At 41.6% G+C, this 17,601-nt stretch overlaps 1 non-coding gene across 1 annotated transcript; it reads left to right on the forward strand.

Moving 5' to 3' along the window:
• Positions 1-2,646: 2,646 nt before the first annotated feature.
• On the forward strand, positions 2,647-2,718 carry trnaq-cug (transfer RNA glutamine (anticodon CUG)). Its single transcript has one exon. It is a non-coding gene; the product is annotated as a tRNA-Gln (tRNA).
• Positions 2,719-17,601: the final 14,883 nt, after the last annotated feature.

A 17,601-nucleotide genomic window follows, 5' to 3' on the forward strand; every position in this document is an offset into this window, starting at 1 on the left:
TTCCAGATGACTGGATAAGCAGGTTTGAAAGATGGAAGGACGAATGGATGTAATTGGGTAAAGCACGATGCACATAGCCACCGACTATGTTCGGCAACAATTATCCATCCATCCATTATCCAACCCGCTATATTCTAACTACAGGGTGACGGGGGTCTGCTGGAGCCAATCCCACCAACACAGGGCACAAGGCAGGAAACAAGGGCGCACACACACACACACACACACACACTAGGGACAATTTAGAATCGCCAATGCACCTAACTCACATGTCTTTGGACTGTGGGAGGAAACCCACGCAGACACGGGGAGAACATGCAAACTCCACGCAGGGAGGACCCGGGAAGCTGCGCCACCCAGGCAACAATTATGACTTAAAAAAAAAAAAAAGATTTTAACTAGATAGATAGATAGATAGACTATTGTATGATACACAATATTTCAATTGAATAATAAATGTATTGCTTTTCTTTTGCCTTGTTATATTTATACTCTGGTGTCTTTTGTGATTTAGTTTTAGTTTTGAACATTTGAGACCTATTTAAATCATTTTATGGCACCGTTAAGTGATCATTTGGTTTACTTTTATTTTATTTAAATAAAAATAAACTGGATTTGATAAACATCGCCCGCTAGCGACATGTTGATTATTTATTTATTTATTTAATTTACAAGTGGACAGAAATATAAAGCAGAGTGGCGCAGCGGAAGCGTGCTGGGCCCATAACCCAGAGGTCGATGGATCGAAACCAGCCTCTGCTAAAAATGTATTTTTAACCTTTTATTATTCTGTTCAAAGCATCAATTGTATCTTCCTGTTATGTAACATTGCTTATTTTGCAAAGTTGTTGTGCCAATAACATACTGAAATAATGTTTTCCTTTTAAAGCTCCTTGCAATGGAGCATATTGTCAATCGTTTTCTAGACGAGTCTATGCTGCTGGGTACAAGGCGGGACCTCACCCTGGTCATTGTATACCCACACGTCTATCTGCACTCAGTAAGGGTTTCCCAGGGGAGAATTTCACATTAGATAGATAGTTCCTTACTAAGTAGTACCTTCTAGTGAGACAACGAAGTAAAAATAAAACGGCCTTATCCAATGTACAAAACATACACACTGTAGTAACCAGCATTGTCACCTAGAGACGGGGATGGAGAGGCGATCGATAGCAGGGTATTCACAGGTGTCCTGAGTTCTACGTTCCTGGAACCCCAGGACATTTCTCGTTATACCTTTCAAGTCCGAGAAGGCTCGAGAACGCTGGTGGAGATTGTCAGGACAGTATAAACACGGCGATGTAAATGATAACGGAGAGACGTGGAAAGGGACACCACACGATCTGTAACACTGTGAGAGTGCAATAGCCCGTCTAGAGAAGTGACTGTTATTTTTACGGAGCGGTTTACATGGCTTTTACAGCGTAGTTTATTTCTGCAAGAAGACTATTGTACATCATTTGTTGTGGAAAAAATGCGCCCATTATTTGGCTTAACTCCCATTCGTTATGGGTCTTATAGTCTTTCTATCTCGATGCTCTACAATAATGTATAAAAAATGGGCCCCAAAGAAATAATTTTTGTTGTCGCGTTTTATCTAGAGAAATTCGACACGTTTAATATTGTAACGGGATTGGAATGGAATGGAATTTGCCGCTTTACACTCCGATGGGCGCTCCCAGCTGCTTATCTCATTTGCCCACACATAAACACCGCCTGCCCAGTGGCGTCGTTAGGCAGGGGTGTTCCAGGGCTTTAGCCTCCGATCTCAAGCGTGTCGCCCCTAATCTTCGAGAGACGTCCCCCAACATGTTCACAGAAGCTAGACCTATAGCCCCTGATCTTTGAGCCTTGTTTCCCCTGTTCAGCTCTCGGAAAACGGCCGTGGACAGCGCGAAATCATCACGCCACCCCCCATGCGGTTTTCAATCGGACGCATCTGACAGTAAAAGGTGTATTACAGAGGTAGGGCTAAATTCTCGCGTACCCGGGGTCACAGGCAACTTGTCTGTCTCCCTGTTCCTCCCCTCCGTGAGCCGACCTAATACTCGGGTACACATTAGAGCCACGCAGCCAGGGGGATGGGCTTCAGCAGCGGTGACACGCCCCTCTCAATTTCCGCTCACTAGCGAGGATTTCAAGTCCGCTTCTCCAGGAATCCCATCATTTTGGACTTGGCCTCTCAAACAGTTAGTCCCTCTTATATCCGGACACAGGTATGCTACAATATGTTTCGTTTGCTTCTTATTTTTTACGATTTTTTTAGAACATCTATAATTGCTTTTTGGGCAACATAGGAAATGAACAGGTACTGCCATCCAAAGAGTCTCCTAAGACACTCAGAAAACTTCAAGTGAGCTCAACTATGAGGGAAGGTGAAATGTCACAGGTAGGAACTGCGGAAATTCTCACCAGAGGTAAATAAAAACTCTTAAATGTGTGAAGGTCGTCCCAAATATGAGACGCAAAAATGCAGTGTATGCATCGGGTAAAGATTCCGAGGGAACAGAAGTATTACAAGTATATTTACATTATTAAAAAAAGCACTGAAAAGTTTTTAGTATGTCAAACTAGCACCTAAAATGTAAATAAACACGTTACAGTGCTTCGCCATTACCGTATTTACTGTAGAAAAGTGCTTAAGACGGTTCCATGGTGTAACGGTTAGCACTCTGGACTCTGAATCCAGCGATCCGAGTTCAAGTCTCGGTGGAACCTGTTTGTCTGTCTTGGTTCATAAAATTCGGACGCACATAATAAAGAGACATTACTGTTCGGTGATAAAAGTTCAGAGCGAGTTTTAAAAGCATACATTTAAAAGGACTGTAACTGGTTACTTCACTTGCGCACTTCGTGAAAAATCTAAGGCAGTTTACTCGGGTTTGTGCGTTTTTAAATATCTGCAGTGTGGATAGCGGCTGACAATTGAAGTTAATCTGCTTGCAGGGGGACTGTGCAGACCTCCAAATTCTCATGGAAAGCACTTACTTGCCCTTTGGCTCTCACAAGTGATCAATAATCTGAGGTAGCTAACATCTGTTAATATTAATAATAATTACTATTTGCTAATATTAATCAGCTAATATTTGTGTTCTCAACACCCTCCATCCAAAATCTATAAAAACAATCGGAGAATTATTTACATTGCAGGGATTTCTTTTCTTACCCCGAACGGGGACCATTTCTTTCTCTTTCTGTATTTTCTTCCACATAGAGATATTTGAGGGCACTTTTTTACATGCACAAATTTAACATGATATGGGTGATTTATGATTTATAAATATGCCACACGTGTGAAGAATTTAGGAACATTTATTAATTCATACAGATGTCTTATATACTTTGCACAAGAACTTTTTGGGAAGTAATTGTACATTACAGTTTTGAATCATTCATGTTTTTATAAGTTAGGATGTGTTCAGTATTTTTCAAATTGAAGTTACCTCTTCACTGTAATGGTATATTTTAATTTGTAACATGACAATGATTTTTGAAGTGAAGCATATTTTTTAAAAAATTCAAAAAACTAAATAGCCTGCTCTTGTGTTTTACAATCGAGCTAATGGGTGGAACGCATATTTGTCATGTTCCTGAGGCATCGTTGTAACAAACAAAAGTAAACTGGAAAAATTGAATTTTACCACAGATTCTTGGTATTATTTAATTAAGGTTAGGCTACGATTCTTGCTTATTTTTCTGCTCACAGTGGGTGTCATAGCTGGTGTTATGATACCACCATTCCCCTTCTTTCTTCAAATTACAACCCCAATTCCAATGAAGTTGGGACGTTGTGTAAAACGTAAATAAAAACAGAATACAATGATTTTCAAATCATTTCCAACCTATATTCAATTGAATACACTACGAAGACAAGGTATTGAATGTTCAAACTGATAAACTTTATTGTTGTTTTGCAAATCTTCACTCCTTTTGAATTTGATGCCTGCAACACGTTCCAAAAAAGCTGGGACAGGGGCAGCAAAAGACTGGGAAAGTTAAGGAATGTTCAAAAAACACCAGTTGTGAACATTCCACAGGTGAACAGGTGAATTGGAAACAGGTGTTTGTCATGATTGGGTATAAAAGGAGCATCCCCAAAAGGCTCAGTCGTTCACAAGCAAGGATGGGGCGAGGTTCACCACTTTGTGAACAACTGTGTGTGCAAATAGTCCAGCAGTTTAAGAACAACGTTTCTCAACATACAATTGCAAGGAATCTAGGGATTTCATCATCAACTGTCCATAATATCATCAAAATATTAGAAAAATCAATATTAGGAGAAATCTCTGCACGTAAGGCTGAATACCAACACTGGATGCCCGTGACCTTTGATCCCTCAGGTGGCACTGCATTAAAAACCGACATCATTCTGTAAAGGATATTACCACGTGGGCTCAGGAATACTTCAGAAAACCATTGTCAGTTAACACAGTTCGTCGCTACATCTACAAGTGTAAATTAAAACTCTACCATGCAAAGTGAAAGCCATATATCAACAACACCCAGAAACGCCGCCGGCTTCTCTGGGCCCGAGTTCATCTGAGATGGACTGACGCAAAGTGGAAAAGTGTGCTGTGGTCTGACGAGTCCACATTTCAAATTGTTTTTGGAAATCATGGACGTCGTGTCCTCAGGGCCAAAGAGTAAAAGGACCACCCGGATTGTTATCAGCGCAAAGTTCAAAAGCCAGCATCTGTGATGGTATGGGGGTGTGTTAGTGCCCATGGCATGGGTAACTTGCACATCTGTGACGGCACATTAACGCTGAAAGGTACATACAGGTTGTGGAGCAACATATGCTGCCATCCAAGCGACGTCTTTTTCAGGGACGTCCCTGCTTATTTCAACAGGACAATGTGAAGCCACATTTTGCATGTGTTACAACAGCGTGGCTTCGTAGTAAAAGAGTGCAGGTATGAGACTGGCCTGCCTGCAGTCCACACCTGTCTCCCATTGAAAATGTGTGGCGCATTATGAAGACCAAAATACGACAACGGAGACCCCAGACTGTTGAGCAACTGAAGTTGTACATCAAGGAAGAATGGGAAAGAATTCCACCTCCACAGCTTCAACAATTAGTGTCCTCAGTTCCCAAACGCTTATTGAGTGTTGTTAAAAGGAAAGGTGATACAACACAGTGGTAAACAGGCCCCTGTCCAGGCTTTTTGGGAACGTGTTGCAGGCATCAAATTCAAAATGAGTGAAGATTTGCAAAACAACAATAAAGTTTATCAGTTTGAACATTCGATATCTTGTCTTTGTAGTGTATTCAATTGAGTATAGGTTGAAAAGGATTTACAAATCATTGTATTCTGTTTTTTTTTTTTTTTGGGGACTGAACAGCCCTTATCAGGGGGGCCGGTACTCCATACTCTCGGAGTACCCCCCACAGGATTCCCCGAGGGACACGGTCGAATGCCTTTTCTATGTCCACAAAACACATGTAGACTGGTTGGGCAAACTCCCATGCACCCTCCAGGACCCTGCTAAGGGTATAGAGCTGGTCCACTGTTCCGCGACCAGGACGAAAACCACACTGTTCCTCCTGAATCCGAGGCTCGACTATCCGACGGACCCTCCTCTCCAGGACCCTGAATAGACTTTTCCAGGGAGGCTGAGGAGTGTGATCCCTCTGTAGTTGGAACACCCTCCGATCCCCCTTCTTAAAGAGGGGGACCACCACCCCGGTCTGCCAATCCAGAGGCACTGTCCCTGATGTCCATGCGATGTTGCAGAGGCGTGTCAGCCAAGACAGTCCTACAACATCCAGAGCCTGAGGAACTCCGGGCGTATCTCATCCACCCCCGGGGCCCTGCCACCAAGGAGTTTTTTGACCACCTCGGTGACCTCAGTCCCAGAGATGGGGGAGCCCACCTCTGAGTCCCCAGGCTCTGCTTCCTCATTGGAAGGCATGTTAATGGGATTGAGGAGGTCTTCGAAGTATTCCCCCCACCGACCACAACATCCCGAGTCGAGGTCAGCAGCGCACCATCCCCACCATATACAGTGTTGACACTGCACTGCTTCCCCTTCCTGAGACGCCGGATGGTGGACCAGAATCTCCTCGAAGCCGTCCGAAAGTCATTCTCCATGGCCTCCCAAACTCCTCCCACGCCTGAGTTTTTGCCTCAGCAACCACCAAAGCCGCATGCCGCTTGGCCTGCCGGTACCTATCAGCTGCCTCCGGGGTCCCACAGGACAAAAGGGTCCTGTAGGACTCCTTCTTCAGCTTGACGGCATCCTTCACCGCCTGATAAGGGTTGTTCAGTCCCTGTACGATCAGTGCCAGAGCTTGGTCCGCATTGCCGGCAGTAAGTCGAACCCGTTTCCAGTGAGAGTTGGACTCCGCCAGGGCTGCCCTTTGTCACTGATTCTGTTCATAACTTTTACGGACAGAATTTCTAGGCGCAGCCAGGGTGTTGAGGGGGTCCGGTTTGGTGGGCTCAGGATTGGGTCACTGCTTTTTGCAGATGATGTTGTCCTGTTTGCTTCATCAGGCCGTGATCTTTAGCTCTCTCTGGATCGGTTCGCAGCCGATTGTGAAGCGGCTGGGATGAGAATCAGCACCTCCAAATCCGAGACCATGGTCCTCAACCGGAAAAGGGTGGAGTGCCCTCTCAGGGGTTGGTAGCGAGATCCTGCCCCAAGTGGAGGAGTTCAAGTATCTCGGGGTCTTGTTCACGAGTGAGGGAAGAATGGAGCGTGAGATCGACAGGCGGATCGGTGCGGCATCCGCATTAATGCGGGCGTTGCATCGGTCTGTCGTGGTGAAAAAGGAGCTGAGCCGCAAGGCGAAGCTCTCAATTTACCAGTCGATCTATACTTCCTACCCTCACCTATGGTCATGAGCATGGGTAGTGACCGAAAGAACGAGATCGCGAATACAAGCGGCTGAAATGAGTTTCCTCCGCAGAGTGTCTGGGCTTTCCCTTAAAGATAGGGTGAGAAGCTCAGTCATCCGGGAGGGGCTCAGAGTAGAGCTGCTGCTCCTCTGCATCGAGAGGAGTCAGATGAGGTGGCTCGGGCATCTGATCAGGATGCCTCCTGGACGCCTCCCTGGTGAGGTGTTCCAGGCACGTCCAACCGGGAGGAGGCCCCGGGGAAGACCCAGGACACGCTGGAGGGACTATGTCTCTCGACTGGCCTGGGAACGCCTTGGGATTCTCCCGGAAGAGCTAGAAGAAGTGGCCGGGGAGAGGGAAGTCTGGGCATCTCTGCTCAAGCTGCTGCCCCCGCGACCCGACCTCGGATAAGCGGGAGACAATGGATGGATGGATGGATGGATGGATGGATGGATGGATGTATTCTGTTTTTATTTACACAACGTCCCAACTTCATTGGACTTGGGGTTGTACATTCTGCTTATTATTTTACTTTTCATCTTCAGTTCCGTTTCTTAAGCAGTTACAGATGCATGCTCAAATTGTATGATTACATCTCCCAAACAGTGCATAGTTTTCACATTATACATTCTGTGTGGTTAATTTACAAAGCCTACAGTGAGAGATTTGGCACGGCAATGATGAGTACACATCAGAGAGTCTTTGTACTTTATACACATAACAATACATCTAAACGGATTACACCGCATTAGTATTTTTAATAAAAGTATTAGATTTTTTTGAAAGAGCCAAACAAAGTGCACATTACAAAAAATACTCAGAAAATGAAAAGTACACCGTGTGCAACACAGCCAAGCTGTGATGAAACCAACTTCTTCTTCTTCTTCTTTGTCTTTTTATGGCAGTTAGCAGACCCACCTATAGTGCATTACTGCCACCAACTGGACTGGAGTGTGGTGCAGAATAAATATGAAGTAATCATGTTTTCAAGGAGAATGGAGGTACAAGAAAATGTTATGAGAGAACAGGCGTCAATGATGTACAATAAATAATATCAAAAACAACCATGAAAAAAGAAAACCTCACTTTACTCGGGTCACAGAATCCAAATACCACTTATCCCCTTGTGGTTTCACAACATGCAAAATGCATTTATATTTTGCTAAAATATTTTAAATACTTCCAGAAAAACTAGCATAGGGCATAAATGTGAAACATATCCATTAGGATTGAGCTTTTCAATTCAACATCTGTCCCTCCACCTCATTCATCCAACAAGGGTCCTGACTGAAGTGACCTGCTTTTGGGTAACATGTATCAATAACAGAGATTTAAAAAATTATATTTTAAAATTCCAAAGCCTTATCTACAAACTCAACCTGGCTGCCCTTAATTAGCCCAAAAGAAGAAATGAAAATTAACAGTGTACTGAATTATACTTGCTAATTTTAAAGGAAAAAACACCTGACAAAATGCAAAAAATTGCTTACATACATAACACAAAACAATTATAAGTTACTATTAAAATTTCTAAAAAAAACAAAAAAAAATATCCATTTAGAATTAAAAAAGGTCACATCAAATATAGTTTTTAAGATAGACAGAAAGTGTATTATTTAAATTTTGAATATGGAAATTTTGTTTCACCAGGTTCAGTTTCGGTTTTACGTGCATCTGCTCTAAATCAGGAGAAAAGTAAAGCCGAGTGAGCTCGCGGTTTGAATCTGAGCGCCCATTTTAGAAGTGCGTGTTTCCTAATAGGTCCGGTCAATACCTTTACAGTACTTAGCTTCGGTTTGTTCGAAAAGTAGTGTACGGCAGTCTGTTGGTGTTTATTTTGTGTTTGAAAGCTAACGAATAGTGAGTGATAATGTCCGGTCGTGGAAAAGGAGGAAAGGGCCTTGGCAAAGGTGGTGCTAAGCGCCATCGTAAAGTTCTTCGTGACAATAACCAGGGTATAACAAAGCCTGCCATTCGCCGCTTAGCTCGTCGAGGTGGAGTAAAAGGAATTTCTGGCCTGAAATACGAAGAAACTCGTGGAGTGCTTAAAGTTTTTCTGGAGAATGTGATTCGAGATGCCGTTACTTACACAAAACACGCAAAAAGGAAAACCGTCACTGCTATGGATGTCGTCTATGCGTTAAAACGGCAAGGTCGGACACTAGATAGATAGATATTTTATTAATCCCATGGGAAATTCACAATATACGGTTCCACATTAGTTGAGAATATTATGGAAATACTTTGTTGTTCTGCCGAGATTCATTGTAGGCTGTGTCTTCAGGGCTTTATTAAGCAGGTTACTTTCCTCATTTTTATTACACAACAAAGCGCATTTACACAAAAGAAAGGATTAAAAAATACAGGGATGTTGCTGGATTCAAGAACTTAAAAGATTTTGGTGGCCCCATATATATCTAATTCAAAATATAAACAATAACAAACTAAAATAAAATGTTATTTTAAAAATGAAAGAAAACTTACAGTAAGATGGTAAATAATGTTTTTTGTATGCTTCCACTTTATTTACAGTATATTTGAAAAGTGTTCTCTTACTTGTTCTGATTACAAAGTCTTTGATCAGATCCTCACTTTAAGGTGCTGATCATTCATTCAGATTGAGATGGCAGGGAGGCAACTGAAGATCTCGGCTGAAAGCAGTGGACTGTAAGAGAGAAATGAGAGGAGATCTGTGAGTCCCCACCACTGAGGTGGTAGGAGAGGCCATGAGATGAAATAACATTGATAAAGGAACAAATGTACAAGGAAAAGAAAAGTGAACCCAACACCAGTCCTTGAAGCACATCTGTAGAAATGTTCTGTCAAGAAGACAAGGAGTTAGACCAAGGAGACACAAAAGGATCAGTCCGAGAGGGAGGTCTTGAACCTGTTCAAAGCAGAGCCGCTTATTCCAATTTAATTAGGAGAAGAGATAAGCAGGGAGTGGTGAACCATAACAAAGGCTGATGAACAGGCAAGGAGGATGAGGACAGAGGAGGGAGAAGCAGCTCGAGCAGATCTAAGAGCATTTGTGATTGAAAACAGTGGAGTCTCAGTAGAGGGACCCTTAGAGAATCCACACTGAAGTAGATCTAGTTGATTATAGTCAAAGAGAAATGAAGAGAGGTGTTTATGAACTATGAGTTCTAGGGTTTTGGACAGAAATGACAGAATGGACACAGGATGGTAATTCTCATGGGCAGATGGGATAAGAGATGGGTTTTAAGCATAAGGATTTAACAAGACGTCTTGAAATTAGTAGAGAAGATACTGGGGGTCAGTGAGGCACTGAAAAAAGAAAAGATAATAGGGGATCAAGGAAGGAGAGATGGACTGCAGAAAGGTGTGAAGAAATGGGGTCCAGAGCACAGGTCGGGTCAAAAATGTCCGAGTCATTTAGAGTTGGGAAGGATGAAAGAGGAGAACGACACAGAGGAGACTCAGAAGATGTCTTTGGTGTCTTTTGGTGAATTTGAAAGAGAAAAATGAAGCAAAATCATCAGGAAAGAATGACACAGGTCTTGGAGAAGCAGGTGGACTTAAGAGAGACTTAAAGGTAGAGAAAAGCTTGTGAACATTTCTTTCAGAGAATATTATTAAAACGGATTTCTTTGGAGATAGCAGAGATACAGAGAAGAAAGAGAGGAGGGACCTATACTTATCCTGGAGAGATTGAAGTTTCTTATTATGATATATAAATAATCGTATCAAAAAACAAAACAAAAAAGATACCAAGAAGTTTTAGTAAATTTTACAAGAGCTATTTACAAGAAATCAAAAGCGAAGGGAAAAAAGAATAATTGGAAAAAAAAAATTCAGTCCATGATCAGAAAACCAAACGGCTCTGTGGCAGCCCCAAACAACCGCAGCTCCTCCGATGATTCTGATGGTTTAAGGGGCTCCCATAAGGCAGCCGGACACTAAGCCACCCAGCCTCTCTCCAGGCAGCGCGCTGGCTCGCTTAACTGTCACGTGATCCTATGTTGCCCGCGGATGACGTCATCTAACGCGACAGCTACTGTAGCCACGCTGCCACTGTCTCGCTTTGTGAAACACTACGGACGCAAGACTGTTGCTGAATGAGAGAGAAGTGTGAACGAGTTCAGAAACAATCCCATCGCTAAGAGGCACACAGTAAGTTTTCTGAGTTTTGGGGGCGCACTTTATGAATGTGTGAGTTTTTATTCGCTCATTAGAATCGCCGCGCGCGATTTGAATGAGTGGCGAGCGGTGCGTTCTTGTTAGTTAGCCCCCCGCCGAACTTTGCTCGAGTGAATCCTCCTGTGACCACCCGCGTGCTGTTTCTGTTCATTGGTATCTGCGGTTCACTTCATGTGTCTGAGTCCCAAATTTTACTTCGTACCACCCAGTCACATCGCTGGCGTCTGTTCATTCATCTCCGTGTGTTCCTTTTGTCGATTCTTTCTCGAATCGCAGACATCAATGAGACGGGCATTCCACACGTACGGCGCTTTGATTTCTGCCTTTGTTTCAGTTTTGTCCCTCCGTGGTGTCCAATAGTGATGGGCGGAGTGAAGCCTCACAAAGCATCAAAACGTTTGAAGCAATTGTGTCGGAAATCGTATGGCAGCTTCGAAGCATTTAACACTCACCTCTCTAGTGACACCTCCTGGCCATTTTCATTAACGTTACACAAACTAATTATCCACTTCAATGACGTCTGTTAAAACTCTTATTGTTTTTACTTTTTCGCTGCTACATACTGACAACGAAGAGAGGGGTTCGTCAGCAGCTTCTAGTGTCTGATGTCAAAAAAAATTATATATATATATATATATACTAACGCCGACAGGCAGAATGCACTGTACGATAGCAAGAGTTAAGCAAAATAAGACGCCTCACTCATGGATCCCCGGCTCTTTCAATTAGTATTTACTTTTGCACTGTATCATTATAATCGCTCCTGTTATTAGTATTATAATTAACCCTCATCTTTTCTTGAGATCACATTTAATAGCCGTAAATGTTTTCTTTGTTCTGACTTAATTAAAACGGAGTAGACGGAAAATAAAGGTTTATCCCAGTACTTTTCCATGATATAGGTAAGCACATTTGAGAAAGAAAAGGTGAAATCCTTAAATCACGGATGTTATTATTCGATCAAGTATTGAAATATTTAATTTATTAATACTTTACAATATTTTATGGAGCTCAAAAGTAACGAGTTCGCAACGAAGAAAAGACGCCGTCAGTGGCTCAACTGACTAACGTGGTTGCTTTTCAAATTCTGAGCGTAGTGCTAGCCCGAGTTCGATCCGAATTAAAGACTCCTCAAAATTAATAATAATAATAAAATGATCAGGAATGAAATCTTTATAACCAGTTTGAACTAAATAATTTTGAGAGATACTGTGGAAGGATCGCATAAGAGATCTGTTAGGGAATCATCCCCACTTAGAATCGCCATCAAAATGCGATGACTAATTGCATAAGGCAGCTCACGTATTTACATTAATCCATCTTCTATTCGTTGCCATTTGACGCCCACGAACCCCTCCATTGAATAAGGTGATAACAAACCCACTGTGGTAGATCAGGGGGGTATTTTTCATACGTGGATTACTCGTTTAGCCCGATGTAATTGTTTATGACTTGGCCTGATCCTGGATCTGTCGGTTTTTCGAAACTCTTGCTGGATGTGTTGTCATAGCAACACATCCAAATCCTCAAACCTGCTCGGTGTAAACAAGGACTAGCTCACACACTTAATCAGTGTCAGTACATGGAATTCATTCAGTCATGGCTTCGGCGTTCATGAATGAGCGACCAATTGATATCGGTGCACAAATTATAAGAAGAGAATTTCATATAGAGAGGGTTTTGCGCGATCGGCAAGATCTTTTATTGCTCCCGGAGGAAATTCTTTTCGAAAGATACCACTTTAGCCGAGGGGGAATATTGTACCTCAAAGATTTATTAGCACCTTATATTCGAAGTCAAACTAGGCGAAGTCGGGCTCTCACAACCACACAGACAGTATGCATTGCTTTGAGGTTTTTTGCAGTTGGCACTTTTTGATATACTGTAGGCGATGTGGAATATCTATCTAAAAGTGCAGTTTGCCAGGCAATTTGTAAAGTCTGTGTCTGAAATATTTCCTTCGGGTTTTCATAGTGTTTCCTGGACACCTGCATGTGCAGACAATAAAAGAGGCGTTTCATGCCATTGCAGGTAGGCAACACACAGTCAAAAACACCCACAGTTCCAGGAAGAATCTCATAATCAGTCTAACATTCTCATTACCCAGGATTTCCAAATGTGATTGGGGCACTGGATTGTACGCAGATCTGAATAATCAGACACAGTGTCTTCATCAAATATTTGACCTTTGTCAATATCTCGTTGGTCAGACACAAGTTCTTGGGATATGACATTCCCTGCAACTGACCCAACAAAAAAGAGGGCTATATGGAAAATACCTATGGCACACATCAATGACAAATGTATTTAATGACCATCCTTTACCTGAAATGAAATGACCACTGCATCCTGCCACTGGTTCTGAGGAGGAGCTTTGCCCTGGAATGCCCTCAGAAACAGGGTGATGGGCATTTTGCTGGAGAGCTAACTCTTGCGGGGTTAGGTGTGGACCGCGTGGACCTCCACCTGTTTTTTGCTTGTCTGCCTTCTTATTAACTTTAGAATTAATGTTTTTTTTATTATGTATGATTCTTTATGTCAACAATTCTTTAAATAGTTATATACTAATATTTACCAGTTTGAAGTATATTCTTGTACTTCACTTTAACCTGTTCCCATGTTCTCCTTGTGCTCACGTTTGATCTGGAATTATGACATATTAAATAATAATCAATCTGACACATAGGAAATGAAATACTGCATTCAGTAAGTACAATGCACACTACTTAGCATTTAGTTTGTCGGCCACTTTTTGCCAGCCGTCTTTTCTGGTTTGGGCTACTTTTGCAGTGTTACCCCTTGTGCATATTAAATCTTGAAATTCTTCATGTCCTTCGAATAAAAGGTCTTGCTCCGCTTGTGTGAAAAAAAAATGTGCCCGTTCTTTCGTCATTTTGTTACAGCCTATCAAGGACTTGCTGATCATGTTTTCTAGACTCAATATATATAGGGTTTTCACTCAGCGTGGGCGCACGCATTCATCTCGGATGATTAGATCCAGCTAGACTAATCTACTATACGACTGCGTTTGAAAAACCGACTTATCCTGGATGGGTTTCACTGGCATTAACTCATCCAAGATGATCTGATCTCGGATGATTTAAGCGACGTACGGAAACAACCCCCCCAGGTTGAATTTGCTCTGCTGCACCAAACATTCAAAGGTGTCAATCCAGAGCACATCAGAGATGCTGAGAGACATGGTGCAAATCAGTCACCGGCACATAGATACACGAGATACTCCAAGGTGACCAGTGCACATATCAATGTCGGCATTAAAGATCCTCTTGAGTGCTGAGGCAACAAAAAGCAGCGGGATAAACACATCTGGACCTGCTGTTGAAAAAGCATTTGCCTTTACCAGCAGCATCCCTCTCTCGTGAACACATCTTCAAGGTCTGGATAGGCGATCAGTAAAAAGTTGTCTTAGTCACAGCACAGTGCAATAATAAAACATTTCCTAAAACACATAGTTGTCCAGTATGTATCATTCTTAAGCAATCTTCCAGTTATAGAGGCGCAATCCCAGTTACTAACACATTTACCGTGTAGCTCTCCCGCCAAACCCGCCATCAACAACTACAATAACAGTTGAAATCGTCACTCAAATTTTTTTTTTAGTTATAGACTGCTGTTAAATGGAAAAAAAAAGAAAAACAGAATCTTTTGGGTGACAATTCACAACGGGTGGATGTGGGATGCGAACCCACGCAACCCTTATTATGGAGCAGCAACGCTACCGCTGCACCACTACTGTTTTTAACAGAGTGGATGTATATAATGTATGTTTTTTTATGTATGTATGTATGTAATGAAGAGGAAAACAATTATATATAGATGTATACTATATGACATACGTTCAGTGTTGCATGAAAACGTTGCACGAGGCGAAGAATGGATATTTATGAGAGTATTATAGTGAGAAATGTGTCGTCACCCTTATTACTAAAGCTCTTCTTTGCAGCATTATTATCGGCATTTGTAGGATGTAGAATTTAGTTTTATTTTTTGCCACTAAGTATTATCGGGCACAATCATTTAAAATGTATTGATCATCCACAAACATTCATTTCACCTGGGAATTCTTTCAAGTTTTTGAATTCTGCTGATGCCATATGTACTTCAAACGGGAGCTCGATGAATAATGATTCGAAGCAGTAAGCAGACATGCACACTGGAATCGTCAAGCTTGGTTAGAAGCACTGAGCAGACATGCGCACTGGGATTGCATCATGACAGAGCTTCGAAGCCTCGAGCAGACATGCGTACTGAGATTGCATCATGACAGGGCTTCAAAGCCTCGAGCAGACATGGTCACTGGTTACTGAATTTTTGTGAAGCCTCAGCACACTCAAAGCCATTGACCTCTATATTTTTGAGAGTCTATCTGACACACAACTCTCTAGTTATATTTTGTAATTCGTATTGACATTACACACTTCAGTTGATATAGTTAAGTGACAGCCTGAAGGTACAATTCAGGTAGTTGCTAAGAATTCATTATTGTTCTTGTAAATTGCTGTGATTTCCTTTGTCTGATACATAGTGTCAAAGATGTATTGTCATATATCAACTTTATATATATATAAAAAGATTAGGTAAATCGTGCAACCTTTTTATAGAATGCTTAATTTTGTTCGAAACCGTACGTCATATAGTATACATCTATAAATATAATTTTTTCATCTTCATTACAAGAATACAACAATGATACTCTCGTGTCAATTAAACCAATTTAACATGCATATGTCAAACAACATATTTCTATATCCGCTGCAGTAAGAACAGTAGTAGTAGTTCAGTTGTGCGGAGCTCGTTAATTATCCCGATTAGGTGGCTAAATGGTATTGCAACTGTCTCTCAGTAAAAACACCAGGGGCCTCATGTATAAATGGTGCGTACACACAGAAAGGTTGCGCAAGAACGTTTCCACGTTCAAATCTCGATGTATAAAACCTACACTTGGCGTAAAGCCATGCACTTTTCCACGGTACCTCATACCTTCGTGTACGCAAGTTCTCCGCTCGGTTTTGCAAACTGGCGGCCCCCAGTGTCAAAGCAGTGCTACTGTTCCTGTGTGCTTACACTTTCTTAGATCCACATCCACGACGGCAGCTTTATCAAATACACTGAAATTAACCGCATAGCGTTCATAAATTTAATGCATCTGATTGTAATTAACCTGTAGCAATATAATGGTCCACAGAATGGTCAAACTATTCTAAATACCGTAACTGCTTTAGCGTTGTTACTCTCACTGCATCTTCTTCTTCTTCTTCTTCTTCTTCTTCTTCTTCTTCTTCTTCTTCTTCTTCTTCTTCTTCTTCTTCTTCTTCTTCTTCTTCTTCTTCTTCTTCTTCTTCTTCTTCTTCTTCTTCTTCTTCTTCTTCTTCTTCTTCTTCTTCTTCTTCTTCTTCTTCTTCTTCTTCTTCTTCTTCTTCTTCTTCTTCTTCTGTCAGCAGCTCCCATTAGGGATTGCCACAGTGGATCATCTTTTTCCATATTACTCGCACTGCACCACTCGGAGTCTTTATATCACTGTATCTGAGTGTGAATCACAGATCTACAGCGATTGAAAAGAGAATTATCGGTATATAGCATGAAGCACTCGCTGCCTCAGCCATTCGCTATTTGAACTGCTCTCATCCGACCAACGCTTCAGAGCCTTTCCTGTAAGGACCTTGCAGTTCACAAACAGTTTCATCCCAAGAACTACAAACACACTCAATCAGTCCATCAAGTGCTCCTTGTAGAACTGTTTGTACTTGTGAGTTACCGTGAGGTAATTGTACTTATGGTACAGTTATAATATTGCACAACCTGAGCCACTTTATAAAGTGCGTATTTACATATGATGACGATATCATTTTTAAGATGAAATGAAGCAAAATATGTTTATTATATTATACAGATAAAACTTTAACTACACGGTGCCGCAGCGCTAGCGACCTTGAGCTTCATGCTGTGCCTGGCGTGACACTGGAAGGATAGATGGATAGAATAATTAAACATTACGAAGATATTTCGATGTTCCTTAAAAGTTTTGAAGAATCATCGTTCTAAGCTTACAGATGGCTTATCGTCTATTACAGAGCTGATTGTGTGGCGATTGGGTATTTGGAGAAAGAAAAGTAAGGACAGGAATTGGGGGTTAGTACGTTTGAAAAAGACAGTACTTCTGTAATAAAGCATTTCATTGAAGGTCGTGCATGGCGCAGCAAGCACCTTATGTAAGACATGAACAATCACTGCGCCACCGTGTTCCATTGTTTAAGAACATGCTTTAACTCGTATCATCATGAAAATGATATCACGTATACTTCTCAGTATTTTAATTATTCAGAGAGCTGTAATATTACTAATGTAATGGATTCTGTGTCCTGTCAGAGGAAGAGCACGTAGTGATTCAGGCACATAGAGCACATAGAAGATCAAATACAAAACAAAGCATTTAATGTGCTCCTTTAGTTACGATGAGATTTGAGAAACTAGTAAATTAAACAATTTTAAGATGAAGTTTATGATGTTCTACTTTAATGACAAAATAAACTATGTGATTAAAGTGGAAATTTCGAGATTAAAGTTGACATTTCTTGCT

Source organism: Erpetoichthys calabaricus, assembly GCF_900747795.2.
Source record: "Erpetoichthys calabaricus chromosome 1 unlocalized genomic scaffold, fErpCal1.3 SUPER_1_unloc_12, whole genome shotgun sequence".
Taxonomy (NCBI): domain Eukaryota; kingdom Metazoa; phylum Chordata; class Cladistia; order Polypteriformes; family Polypteridae; genus Erpetoichthys; species Erpetoichthys calabaricus.